Raw genomic sequence first — 9,482 nt, forward strand, 5'->3', positions numbered from 1 at the left:
AAGGGGGGCCCCCTCTCTTCCTCCCCACCTCTGAAGGCTTCTGCATGTGTTCCTTGTTTGTCTTTTAAAGCCTTGCAGAGGTGCTCTTCCCACAGAGGACAGCCTGCCCACGGGGCTCAGGTGACGCTGCCCCTTCTCATCCGTTCCCAGCACCGTGCCTCGCTCCTGAGTGCTCAGGGTCTGCCTCAGCTTAGTCCTGGCTCCCCTGCTTACTAGCCATGATGAGGTCTTGGGGGAGTCCACACAGCACCTCAGTTTCCCCTTCTGCAAAATGGCACCTACAGGGTGGTATCTAACCGTGGGTTGCTTGAAGGATGGGGGCTAAGCACACTGTGGAAACTGATATCCGCTGAGCGGAAGGGTACCCATCCATTTTGTCCTCACTGAGTCACACTGTCCCCTGAAAGCCCCACAGCTCATCCCCGCAGGCCGCTCTCAGCCCCTCCTCCATCTCCATCACTCCGAGCCGTGCGGGCTGCATTGTAAACGCAAGTCAAGGCCTCCACAGTGATCTCTGCTCAGTCTCATTTAGTGAGATGCAGCCTGTGGCGCCCGCCTGTCAGCCTCCTTTCTGTTTTGATGAGGGAGAGAGAGAGGCCGAGTGATGCATGCTGAGTTCAATTTTGTGACCACAGAAAGGACCACGGATGGTACTTTTACCAACCCCCGCCCCGATCATCTGATGAATGGCCCCGTCTGGAGAGGTGAAATGGAGCTGAGAACCAGCAGACACCCCCTTCCTTGCTGGTGGGTAATTCAGCACGGGAGGCCTCCGCAGCTTCTCCCGGGTCAAAGGCTGCCTTTCCTGTGAGTGTGAGATACAGGACCGGAGAGACTGGCTGAACGCCACTTAGTGGGTCAGCCAGCCACAAGGCCAGGCCACGAGCCCCGTCCCAGCTCGCTGCTCACGGGGCTTCCTCACTTCCCGATCTTCTCTCTTTCCAAACTGCACCGTTGCATTCCCTGACCTTGATCAGAGAAGGACTGGGCACTGCACCGTCCCCCGTGTTGAGTGCACTCACCGCCCCTGGCGCCCCCTGGATGAACACCCTCAGCCTTTCCTGTGGCTCGAAGGCAGCACAGGCCCTTCCATACAGGCCGTGGAGGAGATGCACTCTGCCTTGATCACCCCCGACTATGACCTATCTTGCAAATGATTTCCTCATGGCCATGGCTAGGAGCTTTGGTGTTTGAAGTTAATACCATGTGATGCTCCCACACGGTCTCTCTTCCACCGTCTTTTAAGGACAGGGCCACATACCCAGGAGGTCCTCCTCTCTTCTCCTGCTTTCCATGCACTCACTGGGCTCTACCTGGAGAGGTGACCGACCCTTAGCAAAGGCCCAACAAAACTGCAAACCCAGAAGCCCAGGAAGTAAGAGCCCTTTGATTCTGCAGTCTGTCTGCCCGCCACCCCACCCCTACACAGCCCCAGGCTATGGCAGAGAAGAAGGACATGGTTAATGCCAGATCTGTGGGGTTGCTCTCTGGCCAGGCACAACACCACACCTCTGGTACCAGCTTCCAGAACTGGTCCACTGCCTGCCAGCAGCCACTTTGTCAAGTTAATGCGCGCCTTGTCTGCCATGTGCTGGGAGGGGTTTTCCCAGGGGGAGCTTCTTGGAAGAATTGGATTTCTCCAGTAGCTGCTCTGTAAACAACCGAGCAAGCCGAGGTCGGGAGGAAGCTGGTTCATATGAGCTCCCATACCAGTGCTCGCAAATTAACCCCCACGGGAGCAACTTGTTCAGACTAAGGGGAACAAATTCTAGAAGATTCTTCTTTTCCTCATTCCTCAAATAAATCTTGATTAACTTTCCAGCCAACCTGCTGGTCTGCCTTGGGGAAGGCCAAAGGGAGATCAGGACTGGAGGAAACCAGAGAAAAACAAACCTTTGTACTTAAATACTGCCTTATCTTTCCAGATCACTTCCGACACCCTAAGCCCAACATTCATTCCACGTTATTACATGTTCAGTCACTCATCACACGTTCAGTGAGAGTCTATGCTGCTGGATGCTAAGACAGACATGCAGCAAATTAGACCTGGAGGAGAGAAAAGTCTGAGCAGGGATACAGAACCAACAGAATGTATTAACCGGCTTTCTGTTGTTGTAACAACACACCTGAGGCTGGGGTGCTTTGTAAAGAGGCTTGTTTAGCTTACGGTATCAGAGGCTGAAAGCCAGCCCTAATGAGGACTGTATGTGTCACATCATAGAGGGCACCTGTGAGACAGAGAGGCACGTGATAGACAAAAAGTCAGATGGCAAAGAGGAGCTGTCTTGTTTTCCCAATAACTCACTCTCTCAGGAACTAACTGGGGTCCCGGGAATACTATGTTGATCTCTTCTGGGGGCAGCACCCCCAATGATCTAACCGCTGTCCGCCTGGCCCCGAAGAGTTTAATTGGAATTACTCTACACGGACACTAATGTTCTTCCCACAGCCATAGACTGACAAAAAGCCGAGTGTCAGGTGTGGGATACTGCCCTTCAAACCAACCGTTAGTCAGGGCATCTGTCCCACAGAATCCCCAAACAATACAGGCACCGCCATTGCTCTTGGCTGTCCACCAGGACGTGATAGAAAGACCCTATTGCTGACGACTCCACATACCTTGGACATAGGACACGGAGAAATCAACTAGGTACCGACCACGAAGCTTCCGCTCTGCTGGTTAACTTTCACACTGATGGAGGGTGTTATGTAGACTGCTGGAGTGGGAGGGGGTAGAAATCCGTGCTGCCCAGTTGTGAACCCTGAAAGCCGCAGTAATGACTGGATTGACAATGTGCCCACGGTAGCAGTGGTGGCCTGAATGGTATGGGGGTAACAACTCTTTTCTTTCTGATCCGATTTAAGGCCGGCTTCACACAAGCCTTCACACAAGTGCTGTAAATCTGACCAAGAACCCACCCACGTCTGGGAAGCTCATACTCGCTGGAAATGAAGCTGCTGTGGGTTCATGAGTTATGCCCTCTAGTTTGTGCAGACCTAGCTTCCTGCAGGGCACTGAGGCACACAGGAGGACTCCCCCATTCCCGCCCTGGAAGGAGCAAGCTCAGGGAAGCAGATGGAGCTCACTTTCCTCTCCACCCTTCCTAAGGCTACCAGGAAACGGGGAGGGGGAGTGCACGGACTTCCTCAGAGCCTCATTCTCCTGCAGATACATGGAGTGGACGAGGTCATCAGGTGTCGTCTCCAGGCTTACACAGGAAATTCCCGCAGCTGTCAGAGCAGATGGAGAAGACACTGACTATCTTCAGGCCGCGGGATAGAGCACAGGCCAGGCTGAGGAGGCCTGGGTGAGACTTGTTCAGGCTGCTCCTAGCCTTGATGGGGGTGTGAGGGCCATTCAGTTGCAAGGCTGGGATCAGAGTATTTAACTTTGAAGGACCTTTATCATTGGACAAGGACTCCCGGAAATTGTCTTCCATAACCTATGAGCTCCTTCAAGACAGAGAATGTCTGATTCACATTTGTTCCCACCTCCCTCTCAGGTTACCTGATACTGATACGACATTCAATAAATACGTGTGGAAGGAAGGCAGGAGAAGGGGTACATTAAGTTGAGCTACGCAAGTGAGCTAGCTGTCCAGGGGGATGCAAGCCCCACCCCTCCCCATGCCAGGCCCACCTTCCTGGAGACTGTTCTCTGAATGCATCCTGGTTTCTCTCTTGGCCCTTCAGGTAGAATTCTATCAATACTTCCATTCCTGCCTCCCCCAACCTTTGGCATCCCCAAAAATCATCACCCATTGCCTCCACAGCATTTGGTCAACTGAATTGAGAGTCTCTCCTCATTTGTAAGCAGAGATACTTGAGGAAGAAGACCTGAGCTGTCCCTCAAGCTGAGTGACAGGTTTTCCAGGGTCAGAAGACCACACAGCAGGTAACTGAGGTGAAGGCTAAGGATGAAGAAGGAGGTGGGTGGGAGCGGAAGGCCGCCCTTGAGAAGGGCTGTCTGTCAGCCAAGCAGGACAGGAACGTGCTGTCTGGGCATCCACAAGGCAGCTAGGACAGGATGGAGACACCCTGACTTGGCCAGTAAGTGTTCAGGGCTCCAGCACAGGAGAAGAGAGGAGCCTCAGTGATTACGGAGACCAGTGGTCCTGAAGAGCCCCCTTCAGACCTCGGTCTTCCTGAGTTCTCACAAATAGTCAAAAAAAAAGCCTGAGAGATAGCTTCCGGCATTTTCAAAAGCTTAATAAAATTTTTATCACACGGGAAGATTGCAAAGGATAAATTAAAATGTTGCAATGTTGCGTGTTTTGCCTTTGGCTAGAATCCTATCAGCACGACATCCCCGCAGAGAAATACATTACTCCGTATATGCAACTTGATGGATAAAATCTTTCAAGATGGAGCCCTCACAGGCCATGTTGGAATGTCTCCATTCTGCTCCTGAATTCCTTGTGTCCCTCATAAGAGCCAGTTTGTCTGAGCCCAGATGTCACATTCCTGCTGCTCTAAAGATGTCTTGTTGGCCTTGTCTGCCTGTCAGCCACCACCTTAGTTCTAATTACTTCACCCCCGGCTGAGATGGCCCCGAGAGACCACACAGCTGGCCACGGCAGGCCTTAGGCTGGAACGGAGTCAACAGATGCTAGCCACCTGCCCTAGCCACACCACAGGCTTGTCTGTGTCCCCCTGGTGTCATGACTCCTTCCTAAAGGGAACCTTCTCTGGTTCTGCTGACTAAGCAGTCACTCCTCCGCTGGGCGTCTCCGCTGAGCCCCCGTGTCAAAGGCCATCTGTAAGCCCCCGGCTGCCGGGTGAGAGGGTCCCCAGATGTGCGCGAGGTTCAGCAGTCTGATTTAGGCTTAGTGCTGTGTCGCGATAGCCCTGATGTCAATAGTGTCACTAAGAAAGCTAGTTCCTTCCTTTTCCTTTCTCTAAGCCATGACCATCAGGGAGCTGCTTCAAGGAAGAGACAATTATCAGTCTTGTTTTTTTTCCCCCCCGAGACAGGGTTTCTCTGTGTAGCTTTGCACCTTTCCTGGAACTCACTTTGGAGACCAGGCTGGCCTCGAACTCACAGAGATCCACCTCCCTTTGCCTCCCAAGTGCTGGGATTAAAGGCACCACCACCGCCTGGCTATAAGCTTGTTTTGTTTTTGTTTTTTGAGACAGGGTTTCTCTGTGTAGCTTTGCGCCTTTCCTGGATCTTGCTCTATAGACCAGGCTGACCTCGAACTCACAGAGATCCGCCTGCCTCTGCCTCCCGAGTGCTGGGATTAAAGGCGTGTGCCACCACTGCCCGGCCGACAATTATCAGTCTTAGTGGTCCCAAGAAAGCAGGAAGAAGGACGTTTACAGCTGTCTGGAGAGCTCTCCCTGCTGTGGCCACAGATCAGAAGCTGGGAGACCAGAGCATCCCTGGCCCTGGCACACAGCCTACCCAAATGCCGATCCTCTCTGGAGCGGGGACGGATCACTTTCAGGCCCTGTTTCTTCCATCTCTAACAGAGGCAATAATACACCTGCTTCAAAGGATGGTCGTGAAGATACAGGGAAATGATGTTTACAAGTATGTCTCATCTGCAGAAGAAAAACAAGCGTGGAGCCGGGGCGGAGGGAGAGCCACGTTCCCAGCCGGGCACAGCACGCTCTCACGTCTCAGGTATCCGTGCCTCCTGCTGCTTGATCCAGAGCGTGCGATTTCTCTCTCCAGCCTTGGCCGAGTTGCACACCTCCCTGTACAGCCACAAGCATCTTCTTTAACAAATTCACACACCCTGTGGCTCCCACGATGCTCAGGCTCTTATTCTGCACTCCAAGGCCATCGCTCACCTCTATTCTTGGTGTTAATACCTGGATACACGCAGACACCTGGACTCCACCGTGACACCACACAGACACCCGAATTCTCCATCTTCCCCATCCCCGTGACTTTTCCCATGTCCTTCGTCATAGTGAATGTACCCTAACCCATGACTCCTCTGGTCCCTCATTCCCCACGTCCTGTTACCAAGCTCTATAACCTCCACTTCTTGTACCCTGGGCCGTCATCTCCCGCTTCTGTGACCACTGGTATTTCATGCCCGGCAGAACTTCTCTTTTTAACCTGTCACACCTTCATTTTATTTCAGGCCAGCCACGTGCCTGGTCCCTGTCCCTCTATGACGCACATTCACTTTTCTAGCCCTGCTTGCAGTGAGAGGGCAAATGCCACCCAGTTTTGACCAATGGAGTATAAAGAGCGAGCCGTGATGGGCTTCTGGAAAAGTTTTGGTTTGTTTGTTTGTTTGTTTTCCTGCTTTGAACAGGATTATTATGTCTGGAATGGAGGTATCCACCTGCCACCAGGAGGGAACGATTAGCAGAATCAACAGCAGCCAGTGTGTGGAGGGTGGCCCAGCAGAGGAGGGGACATGCCTGGATCCTAGTGACGTCACTGAGCAATCCAAGTATCTTCAGTGCTACCTTGCTTTGTCATTCCAGTGGGGAAACAGTGAATGTCATGACAAGTTTTAAACTCTTTTAAACCCTCCCTCACTCGATGCTCCAAGGGCTTCTGGCTAACACACCCCCTTAATTAATCTCTCTGGGTTTAGTCGTGTTTTGTCCTTTCATCCATTTACACACACAATTCTAGTGTCGGCGTCTCCCCTCCTGTGTGCTTTCCATGGCTTCCCATCCTCTAGTGCTTCAGTTACACTTGTATAACCGGCTAATTCAAAATAACTAACCACGTGTGCTTCAATCTGTCCAAGTGGCACTCGGTCCAAAGGAGTCATCTGGAATTCAAATGCCAGGATGGGGTGAAGTTGAGAACACCCCTGGATGTCACATGGGGCCTTTTTCATCGCTGTGGGCTATGCTACCATACTTGTGGGCTATCCTCCGGTACCTGTGGGCTATCCTCCGGTACCTGTGGACTATCCTCCGGTACCTGTGGGCTATCCTCCAGTACCTGTGATGGACAATCTTCACTATCATCACATTGGGTGTGTCTATGAAGGTATCTCCAGAAAGTTTCCACTAATTAGGGAAGACCCACCCTGAGTGTGGGTGACTGTCCCGAGGTCCAGGACTGAACAAAGGAGAAAGCTGGGAAACACAGAAATTCTTCTCTTTGTTTCCTGGCTGTGGATACAATGTGGAAACACAGGAATTCTTCTCTTTGTTTCCTGGCTGTGGATACAATGTGGCCAGTGCCTCCCACTGCCCACCATGCCTTGCTGCCGTGGTGAGCTGCACGTTTAAACTGCACATCTTAACAAGCTCTTCCTCCCTTAAGCTGCATTTGTCTCGTGTTTCGTCACAGCATGGGAAGAGGAACCAATATGACACCTCGTTTGTAGACGCCTCACATCTTACTGCCATGTCCCTGTCCGAGGCAGTGACGTCGCGCTGACCCAGGGTCCCTGGTGGCCCTGGTGGCCCCAAGAGTACAGATCTGCCAGCCTGTACTTGTCCTCCTTTCCTTTGGGTTTGGGTAGTTGTCAATTTTGTTGTTGTTTGGTTCTTGTTTTTGTTTAAGTCGGGGCCTCATGCATCCCAGGATGGTCTCAGACTTGCTACGTAGGCTGGCATGATGGAATGTATGATCCTTCTCCCTCCATCTCCCAAATGCTAGGATTGCAGGCCTGCTCCACCACACCGGGGTTATGCAGTGCTGGGGATCATGCCCAGGGCCTGGTATAGGTTAGACAGATCCTCCAGCTCTCCCTAAACATAAATGCCACTGTGCTAGGATCAAGTGCCCCCCCTCCCGCTGCCGCCGCATGCACGTGCGGCGTGTGTGTGTGTGTGTGTGTGTGTGTGTGTGTGTGTGTGTGCTAGGAACATGGCTAATTCCTGCCTGCTTTCCCAGCCTCATTTTGTGCTCCCTGCCTCTGTCTCTTAACACCAGAAATGCTAGTTACCATGTTTTTTTTTTTTTTGTTTTTTTTGTTTTTTTTTATCAAGAGCATCAAATTCTTCCTCATTTATCCATGTAAATTGGTTCCTCCGTCTGCCATCATGCACTATCATGCCCTCCACCTAGTGTGGTGGTCTGAAAAAAAATGGCTCCCAAAGGGAGTGGCACTCTTAGGAGGTGTGGCTTTGTTGGAGGAAGTGTGTCACCGTGGGGGCAGACTTTGAGGGCTCATATGCTCAAGTCACACCTAGTGAGACAGACCACTTCCTGTTTCCTGCAAGTCAAGATGTAGGACACTCAGCTGCTTCTCCAGCACCGTGTCTGTCTGCACGCCACCATGTCGCACCATGATGATAATGGACTGAACCTCTGAAAATGTAAGCGAGACACCCCAGTGAAATGTTTTTCCTTTATAAGAGTGATCGTGGTGATGGTGTCTCTTCACAGCAATAGAAACACTGAGACACCAAGCTAACTCTTACTCTGTTAGATCTCCAGTTAAGTGTTACTCCTTAGACACCTTTATTCAACTATGAGGTTCCTTCTGGATGTAGCAAGGCATATACTTTTCTTTACCAAGCAAAGCTGTCTCTGTTGTTCACTGCTTGGTGAAATACTAAACACGGGTAAGTAAGTAACTGGTGGTGGTCAGATGCAGTCCCCTGGGCCACCATCTCCTGTAGGTGAGGACATGCTCGGCCTTCGAGCCTCCCGTGCCCTCTAAACTGGGTCAGTTGTCCCTTATGTCCTCTGTGTTCCCCTCCCTCCTCACAGACTCCATCTCATTAGATCACATATATACACTTACTTATCGGTCCCTCTACCCATGATTTGGATTCCTTGGGTTCATGGGCCTTGTGATAGTCATCTTTGTACCCTCCAAGAAGAACACTCGGCAGGCTTTCGGTAAGGCTGACTTTGTAGGTGAAGAAGTTCTCGGTGAAAGGAATGCTGGGAACTCTGAAGGTGAGGACTGGTGGGTGTGTATGGGGGAAGGGGGGTGTAGGTTAGCTTAGACGGGAGGCTGCTGGGGAGATTCTCCGTCTAATCTGTTTGGGGGAGTGCTTAGAGGGATCTGTGTTTCCATGAGCATGTGTGTATCTGCATGTGTATACTCAGCCTGGAAAAAAAAAAACCCAAAAATATAAACGGTTCCTAATATCAGAATATGGGGATGGCAGATGGCCTCTGTCCTAGAGGTTTAATCAGCAACCCACAGAGGCTGTTTTCAAACTCCCTGTGAGGTTTGGCTCAGCTAAGCATGCTCAGAAGCCAAGTTTGGCACCAGAGGATGAAGAGAACTCAATTGCTCCACCTAAGAAATGAGAGGAATTTGGGTTTTTATCCCTAAACAAAGGAGAGGGGAAATGTTTTCTGAATATCAGGGGGCGTCTAGTCCTGAGCTGTGAAAACGACTGGTAGGTTTTTAAAGCTGAGACCAGAAATGACTTCTTGTGAATGGTTTTTGTATTTGCTGTCATTTAAGTAGCTCGCAGAGGTTGCCACATCACAGAGTCTGTGGGAGTCTCTAACGTGTCCTCTGTCTGGATGAAGGAGGCGTGGAACAGGGCAGCTACCAAGAGTGGTTGGGTAAGCTTGGAGGGAATTGTTC

At 51.3% G+C, this 9,482-nt stretch overlaps 1 long non-coding RNA gene across 1 annotated transcript; it reads left to right on the top strand.

The window, feature by feature from the left end:
• Positions 1 to 526: 526 nt before the first annotated feature.
• Positions 527 to 6,853, top strand: LOC143267785 (uncharacterized). Its single transcript, XR_013043268.1, has 4 exons — positions 527 to 3,308; positions 3,504 to 3,895; positions 5,473 to 5,626; positions 6,273 to 6,853. It is a non-coding gene; the product is annotated as an uncharacterized LOC143267785 (long non-coding RNA).
• Positions 6,854 to 9,482: the final 2,629 nt, after the last annotated feature.

The sequence above is a fragment of the Peromyscus maniculatus genome, chromosome 11 (assembly GCF_049852395.1).
Source record: "Peromyscus maniculatus bairdii isolate BWxNUB_F1_BW_parent chromosome 11, HU_Pman_BW_mat_3.1, whole genome shotgun sequence".
NCBI lineage: Eukaryota > Metazoa > Chordata > Mammalia > Rodentia > Cricetidae > Peromyscus > Peromyscus maniculatus.